Raw genomic sequence first — 20,519 nt, 5'->3', positions numbered from 1 at the left:
GTTTTTCACTCGTATCTATGCTTAAATCTGTCTGAATCATGTTAGCAATTGCCACATTTTATGAAATCTGGCAAATGGATGTCAAAACTGCATTCCTTAATGGATTTTTTAAAGAAGAGTTGTATATGATGCAACCAGAAGGTTTTGTCGATCCGAAAGGTGCTAACAAAATGTGCAAGCTCCAGCGATCCATCAATGGACTGGTGCAAGCATCTCGGAGTTGGAATATACACTTTATAAGTTGATCAAAGCATATAGTTTTAATACAGACTTGCGGTGAAGCCTGTATTTACAAGAAAGTGAGTGGGAGCACTACATCATTTCTGATAAGTATATGTGAATGATATATTGTTGATCAGAAATAATGTAGAATTTTTCTGGAAAGCATAAAGGAGTGTTTGAAAGGAGTTTTTCAAAGAAAGACCTTGGTGAAGCTGCTTACACATTGAGCATCAAGATCTATAGAGATAGATCAAGACGCTTCATAAGATTTTTCAATGAGTACATACCTTGACAAGATTTTGAAGTAGTTCAAAATGGAACAGTCAAAGAAAGAGTTCTTGCCTGTGTTGCAAGGTGTGAAGTTGAGTAAGACCCAAAACCCGACCATGGCAGAAAATAGAAAAGAATGAACAGTCGTTCCCTATGCCTCAGTCATAGGTTCTATAAAGTATGCTATGTTGTGTACTAGACCTATTGTATACCTTGCTCTGAGTTTGGCAAAGGAATACAATTTTGATCTAAAAGTAGATCACTAGAACAGCGGTCAAGAATATCCTTAGTAAGGACTAAGGAGATGTTTCTCGATTATGGAGGTGACAAAAGGGCCAATCGTAAAAAGTTACAATGATGCAAGCTTTTACACCAATCCAGATGACTCTAACTCTCAATCTGGATACATATTGAAAGTGGGAGCAATTAGCTAGAGTAGCTCCGTGCAGAGCATTGTGGACATAGAATATTTGCAAAATACATACGGCTCTGAATGTGACAGACCCGTTGACTAAACTTCTCTCATGAGCAAAACATGATCATACCGTAGTACTCTTTGGGTGTTAATCACATAGCCATGTGAACTAGATTATTGACTCTAGTAAACCCTTTGGGCGTTGATCACATGACGATGTGAATTATGGGTATTAATCACATACAGATGTGAATATTGGTGTTAAATCACATGGTGATGTGAACTAGATTATTGACTCTAGTGCAAGTGGGAGACTAAAGGAAATATGCCCTAGAGGCAATAATAAAGTTATTATTTATTTCCTTATTTCATGATAAATGTTTATTATTCATGCTAGAATTGTATTAACCGGAAACATAATACATGTGTGAATACATAGACAAACATAGTGTCACTAGTATGCCTCTACTTGACTAGCTCGTGAATCAAAGATGGTTAAGTTTCCTAGCCATGGACAAAAGAGTTGTCATTTGATTAACGGGATCACATCATTAGGATAATGATGTGATTGACTTGACCCATTCCGTTAGCTTAGCACACGATCGTTTAGTATGTTGCTACTGCTTTCTTCATGACTTATACATGTTCCTGTGACTATGAGATTATGCAACTCCCGTTTACCAGAGGAGCACTTTATGTGCTACCAAACGTCACAACGTAACTGGGTGATTATAAAGGTGCTCTACAGGTGTCTCCAAAGGTACATGTTGGGTTGGCGTATTTCGAGATTAGGTTTTGTCACTTCGATTGTCGGAGAGGTATCTCTGGGCCCTCTCGGTAATACACATCACTTAAGCCTTGCAAGCATTGCAACTAATGAGTTAGTTGTGGAATGATGTATTACGGAACGAGTAAACAGACTTGCCGATAACGAGATTGAACTAGGTATTGGATACCGACGATCAAATCTCGGGCAAGTAACATACCGATGACAAAGGGAACAACGTATGTTGTTATGCGGTTTGACCGATAAAGATCTTCGTAGAATATGTAGGAGCCAATATGAACATCCAGGTTCCACTATTGGCTATTGACCGGAAACAGTTCTAGGTCATGTCTACATAGTTCTCGAACCCGTAGGGTCCGCACGCTTAAGGTTTCGATGACAGTTATATTATGAGTTTATGAGTTTTGATGTACCAAAGGAGTTCGGAGTCCCGAATGAGATCGGAGACATGACGAGGAGTCTCGAAATGGTCGAGACGTAAAGATCGATATATTGGACGACTATATTCGGAATTCGGAAAGGTTCCGAGTGATTTGGGTATTTTTCGGAGCACCGGAGAGTTACGGGAATTCGCCGGGAGAAGTATTGGGCCTTATTGGGCCATACGGGAAAGAGAGAGGGGCTGCCTAGGGCAGGCCGCGCACCCCCCCCAAGGCCTAGTCCGAATTGGACTAGGGGGAGGGGCCGCACCCCCTCCTTCCTTCCCTTCTCCCTTCCCTTTCCTTCTCTCCTACTCCTACTACATGGAAGGTCTCCTAGTTGGACTAGGAAAGGAGGATGTCCTACTCCCGGTAGGAGTAGGACTCCTCCCTGGCGCGCCCTCCCTTGTCCGGCCGCCTCCTCCTCCCTTGCTCCTTTATATACGGGGGCAGGGGGCACCCCATGACACACAAGTTGATCTACGGATCGTTCCTTAGCCGTGTGCGGTGCCCCCCTCCACCATATTCCACCTCGGTCATATCATCGCGGAGTTTAGGCGAAGCCCTGCGCCGGTAGAACATCATCATCATCACCACGTCGTCGTGCTGACGGAACTCATCCCCGACGCTTTGCTGGATTGGAGCCCGGGGAACGTCATCGAGCTGAACGTGTGCTGAACACGGAGGTGCCGTACGTTCGGTGCTTGGATCGGTCGGATCGTTAAGACCTACGACTACATCAACCGCGTTGTCATAACGCTTCCGCTTAACGGTCTACGAGGGTACATAGACAACACTCTCCCATCTTGTTGCTATGCCATCACCATGATCTTGCGTGTGCGTAGGAAATTTTGAAATTACTACGTTCCCCAGCAGCTCCTCCACCACCACCACGCCGTTGTGCTGCTGCTGGATGGAGTCTTCCTCAACCTCTCCCTCTCTCCTTGCTGGATCAAGGCGTGGGAGACGTCACCGGGCTGTACGTGTGTTGAACGCGGAGGTGCCGTCCGTTCGGCACTAGGATCTCCGGTGATTTGGATCACGACGAGTACGACTCCTTCAACCCCGTTCTCTTGAACGCTTCCGCTTTGCGATCTACAAGGGTATGTAGATGCACTCTCCTTCCCCTCGTTGCTGGTTTCTCCATTGATAGATCTTGGTGACACGTAGGAGAATTTTGAATTTCTGCTACGTTCCCCAACAGTGGCATCATGAGCTAGGTCTATTGCGTAGATTCTTTGCACGAGTAGAACACAAAGTAGTTGTGGGCGGTGATTTTGTTCAATATGCTTACCGTTACTAGTCCAATCTTGTTTCGACGGTATTGTGGGATGAAGCGGCCCGGACCGACCTTACACATACTCTTACGTGAGACAGGTTCCACCGACTGACATGCACTTGGTGCATAAGGTGGCTAGCGGGTGCCAGTCTCTCCCACTTTAGTCGGAACGGATTCGATGAAAAGGGTCCTTATGAAGGGTAAATAGCAATTGGCATATCACGTTGTGGTTTTGCGTAGGTAAGAAACGTTCTTGCTAGAAACCCATAGCAGCCACGTAAAACATGCAAACAACAATTAGAGGACGTCTAACTTGTTTTTGCAGGGTATGCTATGTGATGTGATATGGCCAAGAAGAATGTGATGAATGATATGTGATGTATGAGATTGATCATGTTCTTGTAATAGGAATCACGACTTGCATGTCGATGAGTATGACAACCGGCAGGAGCCATAGGAGTTGTCTTAATTTATTGTATGACCTGCGTGTCATTGAACAACGCCATGTAATTACTTTACTTTATTGCTAAACCGTTAGCCATAGTAGTAGAAGTAATAGTTGGCGAGACAACTTCATGAAGACATGATGATGGAGATCATGATGATGGAGATCATGGTGTCATGCCGGTGACGATGCTAATCATGGAGCCCCGAAGATGGAGATCAAAAGGAGCAAAATGATATTGGCCATATCATGTCACTATTTAATTGCATGTGATGTTTATCATATTTATGCATCTTATTTGCTTAGAACGACGGTAGTAAATAAGATGATCCCTCATTAAAATTTCAAGAAAGTGTTCCCTCTAACTGTGCACCATTGCGAAAGTTCGTCGTTTCTAAGCACCACGTGATGATCGGGTGTGATGGATTCTTACGTTCACATACAATGGGTGTAAGCCAGATTTACACACGCGAAACACTTAGGTTGACTTGACGAGCCTAGCATGTACAGACATGGCCTCGGAACACAAGAGACCGAAAGGTCGAGCATGAGGTCGTATGGAGGATACGATCAACATGAAGATGTTCATCGATGATGACTAGTCCGTCTCACGTGATGATCGGACACGGCCTAGTTGACTCGGATCATGTAATCACTTAGATGACTAGAGGGATGTCTATCTGAGTGGGAGTTCATAAGATGAACTTAATTATCCTGAACATAGTCAAAAGATCTGTGCAAATTATGTCGTAAGTTCGCGCTTTAGTTCCACTGTTTAGATATGTTCCTAGAGAAAATATAGTTGAAAGTTGACAGTAGCGATTATGCGGACAGTAGAAAGCTTATGTCCTTAATGCACCGCTCAGTGTGCTGAACCCCAAACGTCGTTTGTGGATGTTGCGAACATCGGACATAAACGTTTAGATAACTACGTGATAGTTCAGTTAAACGGTTTAGAGTTGAGGCACCAAAGACGTTTTCGAAACGTCACGGAACATATGAGATGTTTCGAGGGCTGAAATTGGGATTTCAGGCTCGTGCCCACGTCAAGAGGTATAAGACCTCCGACGATTTTCTTAGCCGGCAAACTAAGGGAGAAAAGCTCAAGTTGAGCTTGTGCTCAGATTGTCTGAGTACAACAATCACTTGAATCGAGTGGGAGTTGATCTTCCAGATGAGATAGTGATGTTTCTCCAAAGTCATTGCCACCAAGCTGCTAGAGCTTCGTGATGAACTATAACATATCAGGGATAGATATGATGATCCTTGAAATATTCGCAATATTTGACACCGCGAAAGTAGAAATCAAGAAGGAGCATCAATTTTTGATGGTTGGTGAAACCACTAGTTTCAAGAAGGGAAAGGGCAAGAAGGGATACTTCATGAAACAGCAAATCAGCTGCTGCTATAGTGAAGAAACCAAGGTTGAACCCAAACCCGAAACTAAGTGCTTCTATGATAAGGCGAACAGTCACTAGAGAGGAATTACCCTAGATACTTGGTAGATGAGAAGGCTGGCAAGGTCGATAGAAGTATATTGGATATACATTATGTTAATGTGTACTTTACTAGTACTCCTAGTAGCACCAGGGTATTAAGATACCGGTTCGGTTGCTAAGTGTTAGTAACGCGAAATAAAAGAGCTACGGAATAAATGGAGACTAGCTAAAGGTGAGCTGACGATATGTGTTGGAAGTGTTTCCAAGTTTGATGTGATCAAACATCGCACGCTTCCTCTACCATCAAGATTAGTATTAAACCTGAATAATTGTCATTTGGTGTTTGCGTTGAGCATAGACGTGATTGGATTATGTCTATCGCATACGGTTATTCATTTAAGGAGAATAATGGTTACTCTATTTATTTGAATAATACCTTCAATGGTCTTGCACCTAAAGGAATGATTTATTGAATCTCGATCGTAGTAATACACATTTTCATGCCAAAAGACATAAGATAGTAATGATAGTACCACTTACTTGTGGCACTGCCATGGAAGTCATATTGGTATAAAACGCATGAAGAAGCTCCATGTTGATGGATCTTTGGACTCACTCGTTTTTGAAAAGTTTGAGACATGCGAACCATGTCTATTGGTGTATACGCATGAAGAAACTCCATGCAGATGGATCATTTGGACTCTCTTGATTTTGAATCACTTGAGACATGCAAATCATACCACATGGGCAAGATGACTGAAAAGCCTCGTTTTCAGTAAGATGGAACAAGATAGCAACTTGTTGGAAGTAATACATTTTGATGTGTGCAATCCAATAAGTGCTAAGGCACGCAGTGGATATCGTTATGTTCTTACTTCACAGATGATTCGAGTAGATGTTGAGTATATTTACTTGATGAAACACAAGTCTGAATTATTGAATGGTTCAAGTAATTTCAGAGTGAAGTTGAAGATCATTGTGACAAGAGGATAAAATGTCTATGATATGATCATAGAGATGAGTATCTGAGTTACGAGCTTTGGCACGCAATTAAGACATTGTGGAAATTGTTTCACAATTAATACCACCTAGAACACCATAGTGTGATGGTGTGTCCGAACATCATAGTTGCACCCTATTGGATATGGTGCGTACTATGATGTCTCTTATCTAATTACCACTATCGTTCATGGGTTAGGCATTAGAGACAACCGCATTCACTTTAAAATAGGGCACCACGTAATTCCGTTGAGATGACATCGTTTGAACTATGGTTTGGAGAAACCTAAGTTGTCGTTTCTTAAAAGTTTGGGGCTGCGACGCTTATGTGGAAAAGTTTCAGGTTGATAAGCTCGAACCCAAAGCGGATAAAATGCATCTTCATAGGACACCCAAAAACAGTTGGGTATACCTCCTAATTCAGATCCGGAAGCAAAAGTGATTGTTTCTAGAAACGGGTCCTTTCTCGAGGAAAATTTTCTCTCTAAAGAATTGAGTGGGAGGATGGTGGAGACATGATGAGGTTATTGAACCATCACTTCAACCAGTGTGCAGCAGGGCACAGGAAGTTGTTCCTGTGGCACCTACACCAATTGAAGTGGAAGCTTATGATAGTGATCATGAAGCTTCAAATCAAGTCACTACCGAACCTCGTAGGACGACAAGGATGCGTACTGTTTCAGAGTGGTACAGTAATCCTGTCTTGAAGGTCATGTTGCTAGACAACAATGAACCTACGAGCTATGGAGAAGCGATGGTGGGCCCAAATTCCAACAAATGGTTAGAAGCCATGAAATACGAGATAGGATCCATGTATCAGAACAAAGCATGGACTTTGGTGGACTTGCCCGATGATCGGCAAGCCATTGAGATAAATGGATCTTTAAGAAGAAGACGGACGTGGACGGTAATGTCACCGTCTATGAAGCTCGACTTGTGGCGAAGAGTTTTTCACAAGTTCAAGGAGTTGACTACGATGAGATTTTCTCATCCATAGCAATGCTTAAGTCCGTCGGAATCATGTTAGCATTAGCTGCATTTATGAAATCTGGCAAATGGATGTCAAAATGAGTTTCTTTACCAGTTTTCATAAGGAAAGGTTGTATGTGACACAACCAGAAAGGTTTTGTCGATCCTAAGGATGCTAAAAGGTATGCTAGCTCCAGCGATCCTTCCATGGACTGGAGTAAGCATCTCGGAGTTGGAATATGCACTTTGATAAGATGATCAAAGATTTTGGGTTTATACAAAGTTTATGAGAAACTTGTATTTCCAAAGAAGTGAGTGGGAGCACTATAGAATTTCTGATGAGTATATGTTGTTGACATATTGCTGATCAGAAATGATGTAGAATTTCTGGAATGCATATAGGGTTATTTGAAAAGTGTTTTTCAATGGAAAACCTGGATTAAGCTACTTGAACATTGAGCATCAAGATCTGTGAGGATATATCAAAAACGCTAAATGGTACTTTCAAATGAGCACATACCTTGACATGATCTTGAAGGTGTTCAAGATAGATCAGTCAAAGAAGGAGTTCTTGCCTGAGTTGTAAGGTATGAAGTTAAGAGTTAAAGCTCGACCACGGCAGAAGAGAGAGAAAGGACGAATGTCGCCCCCTATGCTTCAGATGTAGGCTCTGTAGTATGCTATGTTGTGTACCGCACCGGAAGTGTGCCTTGCCATGAGTCAGTCAAGGGGTACAAGAATGATCCAGGAATGGATCATTGGACAGCGGTCAAAATTGTCCTTGGAGTAAATAAGGACATGTTTCTCGATTATGGAGGTGATAAAGAGTTCGGTGTAAAGGGTTACGTCGATGCAAGCTTTAACACCTATCCGAGTGACTCTGAGTAGCAAACCGGATACGTATAGTGGAGCGACCATTTGGAATAGCTCCAAGTGGAGCGTGGAAGCAATATTTACAATATGACCTAGAGATTTTCGAAGTACATACGGATCTGAATGTTGCAGACCCGTTGACTAAAACCTCTCTCACAAGCAAAACATGATCAAACCCCAGAACTCATTGAGTCTTAATCGCATGATGATGTGAACTAGTTTAATGACACTAGTAAGCTCTTTGGATGTTGGTCACATGGCGATGTGACCTGTGAGTGTTAATCACATGGCGATGTGAACTAGATTATTGACTCTATTGCAAGTGGGAGACTTTTGGAAATATGCCCTAGAGGCAATAATAAATTAGTTATTATTATATTTCCTTGTTCATGATAATCGTTTATTATCCATGCTATAATTGTATTGATAGGAAACTCAGATACATGTGTGGATACATAGACAACACCATGTCCCTAGCAAGCCTCTATTGACTAGCTCGTTGATCAATAGATGGTTACAGTTTCCTAACCATGGACATTGGATGTCATTGATAACGGGATCACATCATTAGTGGAATGATGTGATGGACAAGACCCAATACTAAGCCTAGCACAAAGATCGTAGTTCGTATGCTAAAGCTTTTCTAATGTCAAGTATCTTTTCCTTAGACCATGAGATTGTGCAACTCCCGGATACCGTAGGAATGCTTTGGGTGTACCAAACGTCACAACGTAACTGTGTGACTATAAAGGTGCACTACAGGTATCTCCGAAAGTGTCTGTTGGGTTGGCACGAATCGAGACTAGGATTTGTCACTCCGTGTGACGGAGAGGTATCTCTGGGCCCACTCGGTAAGACATCATCATAATGTGCACAATGTGATCAAAGAGTTGATCGCGGGATGATGTGTTACGGAACGAGTAAAGAGACTTGCCGATAACGAGATTGAACAAGGTATCGGTATACCGACGATCGAATCTCGGGCAAGTACAATACCACTAGACAAAGGGAATTGTATATGGGATTGATTGAGTCCTTGACATCGTGGTTCATCCGATGAGATCATCATGGAACATGTGGGAGCCAACATGGGTATCCAGATCCCGCTGTTGGTTATTGACCGGAGAACGTCTCGGTCATGTCTGCATGGTTCCCGAACCCGTAGGGTCTACACACTTAAGGTTCGATGACGCTAGGGTTATAAAGGAAGTTTGTATGTGGTTACCGAATGTTGTTTGGAGTCCCGGATGAGATCCCGGACGTCACGAGGAGTTCCGGAATGGTCCGGAGGTAAAGATTTATATATGGGAAGTCCTGTTTTGGTCACCGGAAAAGTTTCGGGTTTTATCGGTAAAGTACCGGGACCACCGGGAGGGTCCCGTGGGTCCACCAAGTGGGGCCACCAACCCCGGAGGGCTGCATGGGCCAAGTGTGGGAGGGGACCAGCCCCAGGTGGGCTGGTGCGCCCCCCACAAGGGGCCCAAGGCGTAGGAAGAGTGGGAGGGGGCAAACCCTAGGGCAGATGGGCCCTAAGGCCCACCCCAGGCGCGCCTCCCCCTCTCTCCCCCTCTGGCCGCCACCCAGATGGCATCTGGGGGCTGCCGCCACCCTTGGGGAGGGAACCCTAGAGGGGGCGCAGCCCCCTCCACTCCCCTATAAATACATGAGGTCTGGGGGCTGCCCAACACACGAGTTTCTCCCTCTATTGGCGCAGCCCTACCTCTCTTACTCCCCCTCTCCCGCGGTGCTTGGCGAAGCCCTGCAGGATTGCCATGCTCCTCCACCACCACCACGCCATTGTGCTGCTGCTGGATGGAGTCTTCCTCAACCTCTCCCTCTCTCCTTGCTGGATCAAGGCGTGGGAGACATCACCGGGCTGTACGTGTGTTGAACGCGGAGGTGCCATCCGTTCGGCACTAGGATCTCCGGTGATTTGGATCACGATGAGTACGACTCCTTCAACCCCGTTCTCTTGAACGCTTCCGCTTAGCGATCTACAAGGGTATGTAGATACACTCTCCTTCCCCTCGTTGCTGGTTTCTCCATTGATAGATCTTGGTGACACGTAGGAGAATTTTGAATTTCTGCTACGTTCCCCAACATAATTTTCGTCTTTTACAATTCGACTAGCTTATCCCATGCCATGCAAGACGCTATGTCTTTGAGAGGATGGGTTTTGAAGATCATGAGAGGAATGAAACAAAGAAAATTAACCTAAGGACCCATCATGGTATGGATTTTGAGGTAAATCAGTACAATTCTGATAGCGTATCCCATTTTGGTTGGCCGGGTTGGGAAGCACTTGGCAAGATGTATGATTTTCAAGAGGGTATGTTTGTCACCATGGATCTTGGTGATCCTGACATCGACCAAGATAATTTGGACATTTGGGTTCTTGTTGATACGCTTCCAATTCTTCCGCTATGTGAGTTCCTCAAACATAGTTATTAAGTAATTTATATTGTTTATTTCAAAATAGTTGACAGCTTATTTCCATTGATAGCTTATTTTCATGCTTCAAAGAGTGTGCGGAAGATGGTAGACAGAACCAACTACACCGATGGCTCTGAGTTAACTTATCAAGAGAAAAATCATCTGGTCTCATATTGTACTGACATTGAGAATTACAATGCCTTTTATCGAACTCCTCCAAATTATGGTGAATATGTGCCACTAGTGCACGTGTTGAACAACGATAACTTCCATGGAGATTTCTTGGTAAGATTTTTTACTATTACAACATCCATGCATCTTTTGCATATTTCTAAAACTGAACTACATTGCTAACCACGAAGTTATTACTATGTTTTTCAACAGAAAATCCCAATGGATTCTGTGCCTCATTTGATGCATCAGAATGGTCGCCTGAATGTTTTAAACATACAGCCAAGTCATCCTACGAATCACACATGTGCATACCGGGTTTCTAAAAATGGTGAACACATGATAATCAAAGAATGGAAGAAATGTATGGACATTTGTAAGGAGGTTATTGGAAGCAACATTGCGCGAAAGGCAAGGATTGGAGACAGGATAATCTCCATTCTCCATAATGGAGAGTCAGGGGCTATCTTATTTTATGCTATTTTACCCAAGAAAATATAGTAGGTCCTAAGAGAATGTAGTAGGTTATGAGGTACAATATGTTTATGAGAGTGGATGATGATGAGTAGTTGTGATTATGTCTAATGACCAACTTGTATGTGATGTCTCATTGATGAAAACGATTATCATGATGAGGTGTTATATGACAATGATGTATTATGATGATAAGTTGTTAATGATATGATGATGATGATGATGATGATGATATTTATTAGATCATTGGGTGAAAGAACCGTGGATTAGTTTCAAGTGGATGTCCATCCACTTGAAACTAGTCCACGGTTCTTTCTCCCACTGATGTAATAACTCATTATGATGTAAAATCATTCTCTAAATTGCTGCGGTATGAAAACTTGTATAAAGGTGTATGAATACAACATGAAATAAAAAATAAATACGAAATAATAGTAGTAGCGTGTGCTAGTAGAAGCGCTACTACTAATTACCAATAGCGCTCATTTTAGAAGGCGCTGCTACTAAGTCGATGTAGTGATCGAATGTTAAGCGTGCGGACCCTACGGGTTCGAGAACTATGTAGACATGATCGAGACACCTCTCCGGTCAATAACCAATAGCGGAACCTGGATGCTCATATTTGCTCCCACATATTCTACGAAGACCTTTATCGGTCGAACCGTTATGACAACATATGTTATTCCCTTTGTCATTTGTATGTTACTTGCCCGAGATTCGATCGTCGGTATCTTCATACCTAGTTCAATCTCGTTACCGGAAAGTCTCTTTACTTGTTCTGTAATGCATCATCTGGTAACTAACTCATTAGTCACTTTACTTGCAAGGCTTCTTATGATGTGCATTACCTGGAGGGCCCAGAGATACCTCTCCGATACTTGGAGTGACAAATCCTAATCTCGATCTATGCCAACCCAACAAACACCTTCGGAGATACCTGTAGAGCATCTTTATAATCACCCAGTTACGTTGTGACGTTTGATAGCACACAAGGCATTCCTCCGGTATCCGAGGGTTGCATAATCTCATAGTTGGAGGAATATGTATTTGACATGAAGAAAGCAATAGCAATAAAACTGAACGATCATAATGCTCAGCTAACGAATGGATCTTGTCCATCACATCATTCTCCTATGATGTGATCCCGTTTATCAAATGACATCACATGTCTATGGTTAGGAAACTTAACCATCTTTGAGCAACGAGCTAGTCTAGTGGAGGCTTACTAGGGATATAGTATTTTGTCTATGTGTCCACACATGTATCAAGTTTCCGGTTAATACAATTCCAGCACGAATAATAAACATATATCATGAAATAAGGAAATATAAAATAACAACTTTATTATTTCCTCTAGGGCATATTTCCTTCAGGATCTTCTACACATGATTACATCATTGCTTTTTCTCATGTGCAACAGACCTGATGAGCTATCTTACCAACCACGCATGTGAGTTTGACATAGTATCTGAAGGATCTTCTCTAGTAACTTGATATGGGGTTGGTGAAGCTGGAAAACAAGGTTTTATGACGTATACCTTAGGTGAACTAAAGAACTTGGAGGAAGCACTTGGTGATATCAGATGGAAACGAGCAACGCAAAAAGAATATGAGGCACTATGAAGCCCCGGATTAATGATGTTAATTAGGAATTGGTTGTGCATCATAGGAATCATGTTTCATTAATTTTAAATTGAAAATGAGAATAATTCCAACCCTCATATCTTAAATCAAATGACATCACATGTCTATGGTTAGGAAACTTAACCATCTTTGATCAACGAGCTAGTCTAGTGGAGGCTTACTAGGGATATAGTATTTTGTCTATGTATCCACACATGTATCAAGTTTCCGGTTAATACAATTCTAGCATGAATAATAAACATTTATCATGAAATAAGGAAATATAAAATAACAACTTTATTATTTCCTCTAGGGCATATTTCCTTCAGCATCTTCTACACATGATTACATCATTGCTTCTTCTCATGTGCAACAGACCTGATGAGCTATCTTACCAACCACACATGTGAGTTTGACATAGTATCCGAAGGATCTTCTCTAGTAACTTGATATGGGGTTGGTGAAGCTGGAAAACAAGGTTTTATGACGTATACCTTAGGTGAACTAAAGAACTTGGAGGAAGCACTTGGTGATCTCAGATGGAAACGAGCAACACAAGAAGAATATGAGGCACTATGAAGCCCCGGATTAATGATGTTAATTAGGAATTGGTTGTGCATCATAGGAATCATGTTTCATTAATTTTAAATTGAAAATGAGGATAATTCCAACCCTCATATCTTAAATGAGATGAAACCATAGGACTTCAATGTACCCAAAATGCCCTTCCCAACCCTAAGATTTTGCCATTGTACTCACCCCAAAATATCCTCTCTCTCTCTCTCTCTCTCCCCTCTCTGTGTGTGTGTGTGTGTTTGTATGTATGTACATATATGGACTCACCCCAAAATATCATATGGGTTAGAGTGGTTTAAATCCTAAACCCCTAATTAAAATTCCATTTTTATTAAAAGGATACATTTTTGTCTATTTAAATTTGGGGATTTACTTGGCGAAATTTCTTAAAAACTCATATTTAACCTTCTAATATTATTAGGGATCTACTAAATTTATTCCATAATTTTTGGATCACCCTATCACACATGTAGTTGAAACTCATTTAAGAATTAAGTTGGATTTATTTTCCAAAAGAAATATAAATGTAAATCCAAAACCTTGATTACTTCCATGTCGCGTGTCTTGTTCCAGAGAGGCAACAAAACAAAATTCAAATCATTTGGAGTTTTTTTTTGGCCCCCGCGTTGATGCGGAATTTTATCATATATTGTTTTATGATTGAATTGTTTAATTGATGGTGTTAGAAGTAAAGCAACATCAAATTGTGGCCAAGGCAGAATGGTAAGCAAATAAAACCGAAATTAGTGAAAATCAGTCTGCAGTAATTCAAGTTAAAGCCCGCATTCGGGTCCTATAATTTTGTAACATTTTTTAAGATAAAAAGCACAAGATGCACCCGGCTTCAAATTAGTAAAGCAAATAAAGCCCACGAGAAATACAAGGTCCTACAAAAGTTAATATGTGTGTACACCAAGCCAGCCAGTCACGTGTCCATGTTGTGAAGCTACACAGAACCATGGAAAGCTTCGAAGTAAAGATGCACGCATACTAATGACATGTAACAAGATTAGAACCAAAACTTTCTTCGTTGTATAATAATGATTGAACCAAATGTCACTGTTGCCTACCTATTCACATATGCAAGAACTGTATATGGTAGTGCTAGACAGCTCGTGCATTGCTGCGGCGCAGTTTTTTCTCATTAAGTTGTGATACATAATGGTTGGAAGCTGAAGACTACTAAAACTAGACTAAACCAGCCAAAATGTTAAATCGATAGCTCAGTACGCACATTTGGAAGCTTAAAGCTACCATATTTATGTCATTCAATTTTTTTTTTATCTATTGATCTTCTGATAACCGTAAATCTGTAAGAATGACTTGCTTTAAATTTTATGAGACGATTCTCCGTTATCACTTGGAGGAGATTCCTCTTTTGGTCATTAAATCCATCTGCGCCAGGATTTATAATAGACCAAGTTCATTCCATATTTTCAGGACAAATGCAAACTAAATACGAATTGACATGATCTCTTCTGTTGCTAGGATTTATTAATATGAGGATACTTTTTAGATGCCATGTAACAGGTTTAAGAACAATTCTAGCTAACTTCTCTCTTTTGATTAGCTAATAGTCTGTGTGATGCTCTTTATTTTTATGATATTAATGAGTATATACTCTTTTGAGGGATGTGCTTTGAATTTGACAATAGTTTTGATTTTGTCTATCTATTTCTTATATTGTATGAACCATGAATTGTTGTCTCTTAAATTACACCTGTGAGTTTAACTAAATGTTTTTTAGAGCAACAAGCAGAAACGAGCCTGGTTCCATTTATCAATTAAACCCCACTTTAGAGATTAGCTGAATATCTCTTTGATGCATTCTCATATATTGTTGGCTTTCTATGGGAATGTCGTTAGTTGTTTGACTTCTCGTTGTTTCAAAAATTGACATTTGTGCTGAATATGATGGAGCTCAATTTTTTGCACAACAAGTAAGATGACTGTCTGGTGAGTTATGCATAAGATGATGTTGAACAAGTAAGCTTATCATTTGCATGTAAGTTGAGATATCCAAAATCTACGTTTTCTCATTATTTCTTTCCTATTTTACTATGATTTCTCAAGCACTAAATTTCCAAAGAGGACTCTAAAATTCTCTTGATGACCCTTTGCAGTTTTGCAAAGTCTTGCTGACCTGGCTGCCTCCCATCGTGCTATCATGGCGGTCCGCATCTTGGATCCTTTCTCTATGACTTTCTTCCTCATCCCTACCTCGACAGCTTTCCATTCCCTTTTTCATGCCTTTACTTAGCTTCTCGCCCCCCTCTACGGGACGCGTTCTTTCACCTTCCCTCCCTTCTGTCATACTGCCTTGTTGTAAGCTTACCTAATCCTGGGTACTCCTCTAATTTCTCGGATAGTGCAAGTGCTTCTCACTCTCGCTTCTCAGATGACCTGATGAAATGGATGTCAGACGGATCCTGCGATGGCAATCATCGGATAGGAAGCACACATATAGCACTAGAGAGTTTTGCGCTGCGTTATGCCGCACAAGTTTTATGTTCTTTCTTCCTTTTATTTTTTAGTACAAAGAGATGGCCCTAACAGGCAATGCGAAATGCCCGTCGTGATCCTTGGGGCTTGTGCCATTCCACGAGCCACATCGTGTGGGTGTGGATTACCCATTCACCCCCTAAACCAGTTGCCCTGCTTAGCCACTCCATCCCATGACCATGCTAGCTTGAATCGATCACCTAAGGCACCTAAACGACTAGCTACTAGTCACAACAGTGAGTATGCAAGCCACTGCCATGGCATGATTTTGTTGAACTAAAAACGCTGCCATGGCAGCTAAGATTACTTGCCATGGAACCAAAATGAGAAACGTTGCCATGGAAGTCAAAAAACGCTGCCATAGCCGCCAATGTGGACTTAAGTTTAACTACAACATTCACCCCCTAAAGTAAGCGTCCAGGGGTCAGCTCCACTAGGCTGAGAGGATCAGTAAGCATATCCGCAAGCTAGAATTCCGGGGTCACAAACATGAGCTTGATCTTCTTGGTTTCAATGCAGTTCCGAGGTACCAGGATGAAATGGTACCTGAGCTTGATTTGCTTCGATCTATCATGGAGCACATGTTTCTTGGCGAGGGTGATCAAGGATTTGTTGTTCGCCTTGGTCACCCCGTCTCTGCCTCTGTATCTCTGAATTCCCACATCATATGTGAGAGACAAATTCCCTGACAGGTTGCAGTGGTGGCTGCAATGATATTTACACTCGCAGCTTGACAATGCCACAATTTTCTGTTTCTGTGATTGCTAGGTCACCGCCCCTCCGCCTAGGAAGAACAGAGTGCTGGAGGAGCTCTTGTGCGTGTGTTCACTTCGCCGCCCATCGCTGATGGCAGTTTGCTTCTTGTATCTTTTTTCTCTATGACTTAGCTTCCTCATCCCTTTCTTAGCAGCTTTCCACTCCCTTCGTCATGCCTTCACTTCACCAAGCTACCTCCCCATTTACTTATTTTATCTTGCCTCTCTATGGGATGTGCTCTTTCACTTGCCTCCCTTCTATCATACTGCATTATTGCCAGTTCCTTCTGATAGTGCGTGTTTCTCCCACTAGCTTCTTAGATGACTGATGACTTGTCATCCTTCCCTATTCCCTATTTGTATGTTCATGCCTGCTCCTAGACGAGAATGCTGTTATGCTAAAGTAGTAGCGGAATGAAATGATTTCTCTTACTGTGCTTTGTTGATATTTTAAGTCCTAGTGTGATTTTTGTGTTATTGCTATATGGATGTAATTCGTAACTAACAATCCCTTAGCATTTGGCTTCAAATTCCTTTAGTTATACGAGCTTATAGCTATGTCAATATTGCTGCTCATTTGGGATCGTTATAAATACCTAGTGCTATATTTTAGACCGTCACAATACTCAATGAGCATGCCCTCATTACATTGTATACTACTATATGTCGTTTGTTTGCATTTATTAATTTTTCATGGAAATTGTGATCAACATATATCAGTTTGTCAGTCTAACTTTGCATATATATGTAATTGAATTGGCCATTTGGCCATTAGCCTATAGTTTGTCTGATCCAGAGTAGAAGTTGCAATGGTTATTGTGCAGTCTGATTTCTGCTATTTTATTTACAGTAGATGTTTTTTTGTCGCACATGGTAAATAAATTTACATGGGTAAATTCATCACAAAAACTGCTTTCATCTTGTATCTCATTTCATATTTCCATCAAAAGTAATGGTTAAAGTTTGGTTTTTTATGTTGTGCATACTTTTAGAAATTTTACTTCTATTTTGGACCAACGTGGTATCAACATATATGTCCATGAGCTAGAAACAAATGTTTCTGTTTACTACTACTGTACTACAGGAGAGCCCATCATAACAAATAATATTTCAAATTAAGGATAGTAAAACCGAGCCCTTTCCGAGCTCTCTCACGCCCACACCGATTTCAGCCATCGGATCGCGTGTCTTGGCCATCCCTAGCCGTCCAACACATTGTATTCTCCGAAGTGGGTTGATACTGGGCCGAATGTCCTGGGCCGCTATTCCCGTCGCCAAATCCGAAGCCTCTCGTTCACTGACACGGGCTAACGTCGGATGTCGAATGAACGGACGTGATTCTGCTGTGTGTCCTCGTCGTCCACCCACTCGCCCTTCTCTTCCCTTCCCACATCCACCCAACTCCATAGCCCCGACTCCTCAGATGCGCCGCCGCCATCGTCGTCGCTGTAGAGAGAGAGAAAGAGAGAGACCGATGACAATGGCAACAGGGGGCCAAAACGGATCGCCAAGCACATCATTGCAGAGTGGAGCTGCTCAGATCACTCCCATTCTGGACCGAGCACTACTAGGGAAAACCCTAGTAGTAGCACGGGTTTTGAGGCTATCAGCAGCGCGGGCAGCCGCGCTACTACTACGGCGCTATAGCTAACTGTTAGTAGTAGCGCGGTCAGCACCCGCGCTACTACTGTTGAGTATATCAGCAGCGGTTTTCGCGAACGCGCTACTATTAGTTAGCTGTAGCGCTTTCCTAGCCCCTCGCTACTGCTATATCTTTTATCATTTTCCCCCGCTTCCTACCCCGTTTCGTTTCGGTTTCAATAAAATGCAATTTCAGATACTAGGTACTACCATATACTAGTACTCCCTCCGTTCCAAATTACTCTGTCGTGGTTTTAGTTCAAACCACGATGAGTAATTTGGAACGAAGGGAGTACTAGATAACAATTTCATGTATAGTCAACATGCATACTCAAGCAGTACAAGGTCATATCGACGACGATCATCATATGTAGTTCTAGATGATATCGACGACGATCATCATATGTAGTTCTAGATGATATCGACGACAATCATCATATGTAGTTCTAGATGATATAGCCACACACACATATGTAGTTCTAGATGATATCAAAGACGATCATCATCCTTAAGCCTGGGCGGTTGGTGTTCCTGATAGTAATTAGGATGGCCTGTCCACCACAAAGATTCTTGCCATCAAGGAATTTCTTCCACCCAACCAAGTTTAAGTGTGTGCGACCGTCCGTGTCCACGCGGTAAGTACAGGTTGTGACGGAGCCCCTTGCGGTAAGGCGTAGTCCAGCTGAGTCTTCTTCATCAGGCTCGATACCATAACTCACAGATAGGCTCTTTGCCAATTTCTGAATAAGAAAACATATCAATTAATAAATAGCCTAGCACATACTCTTGCAAATAAGTATATATGGATTATCTACACTATTAATAGTTTCTTAGATTCTACACTAATAAGCATGTGATCGAACTCTACACTAAAGCATATCATCGACTAGATTCCACACAACATATCATATCATTGGACTCTACACTAAGCATATCATCGGATAATTTGCATTTGTAATTATAACATACCATATCATGTCGATCGACCATGGTACTTGTCAGGCGGGTCACGAATGGCACCCCGGCAAAGTCAGCATGTGGCGGAATTATGTCCCATAGGTTGCACACCTCCTCCTCGCTCAGCCTCATTCTTTGAGCTACGATGGCTTCATGAAGTGGGTCCTCATCATCTTCATCGAGTGGGTCCCCATTATCTTCATCATCTTCGTCATCTTCATCATCTTCCACCAGGTGTATATAAATGACAGCCAGCTTGGGTCTTTCTGCTCTGAAGGAGAAGCTGATCAACTCACCACCAGTAAGACGGATGCGGGCGAGGATATGGGCCCATCCATCTCCTCCAATCTACGAAATATTTCGTCCTTTCTTGACCTCCATAGTGTACGGCCCCCAGGAGCCTCCAATGTCACAGTGTCTCCTGTCAGCTTGTTGAATTTCAACCTCACATTGCATGTGACGATCTGTGTAAAAAAGCAAAATGACACAATGCAGTAATGCCAACACTAAAAATAAAATAGTTGTTACATTTCATATAATTTCTTACAACCGCACGACGAAAACTCGGCTGGAAGTAGATGCCGAAAAGCTTGCCTGTTGCAAGGCTGCTGGCGCACCTTGACTTGCACAATCGACATGGTGGTAGTGGTGGTGGCGCCATTTTCCTAAAGCAATATGCAGAGTGCCAAATCTTCAGAGCTATCTTCAGAGCTATCAACTAGCATACTAAATCAACTAAATCATAATGTTCTATAAATCAACTAGATCAACTAGCCTATTAAATCAACCTGCCTACTAAATCAACTAAATCAAAATGTTCTATAAATTAACTAAATCAACTAGCCTACTAGATCAACTTGCCTACTAAATCAACAAAATCAAAATGTTCTAAATCAACTAAATCAACTAGCCTACTAGATCAACCTGCCTACTAAATCAACAAAACCAAAATGTTTTAAATCAACTAAATCAACTAGCCTACTAGATCAACCTGCCTACTAAATCAACAAAATCAAAATGTTCTAAATCAACTAGCCTACTAAATCAACTAAATCATATGAACTAAATCAAAATGTTGCATATGAAGTAGCCTACTAAATTAAAATGTAGTAGGGAGGAGGGGTTGTGGATGGAGGATGGAGGAGGGAGAAGGAGGGGCGACTGGAGGAGGGAGGAGAGAGTATGACGGAGGAGGAAGGGCGGAGCGAGGAGGGGTCGGCCGTCACGGTGAGTCGAGGGAGGACGGAGGAGGAGGGCGGTATCGAGTCCA

This window comes from Triticum aestivum, chromosome 6B (assembly GCF_018294505.1).
Source record: "Triticum aestivum cultivar Chinese Spring chromosome 6B, IWGSC CS RefSeq v2.1, whole genome shotgun sequence".
Classification (NCBI taxonomy): Eukaryota; Viridiplantae; Streptophyta; class Magnoliopsida; order Poales; family Poaceae; genus Triticum; species Triticum aestivum.
Note: the sequence above shows the minus strand (reverse complement) of the source record.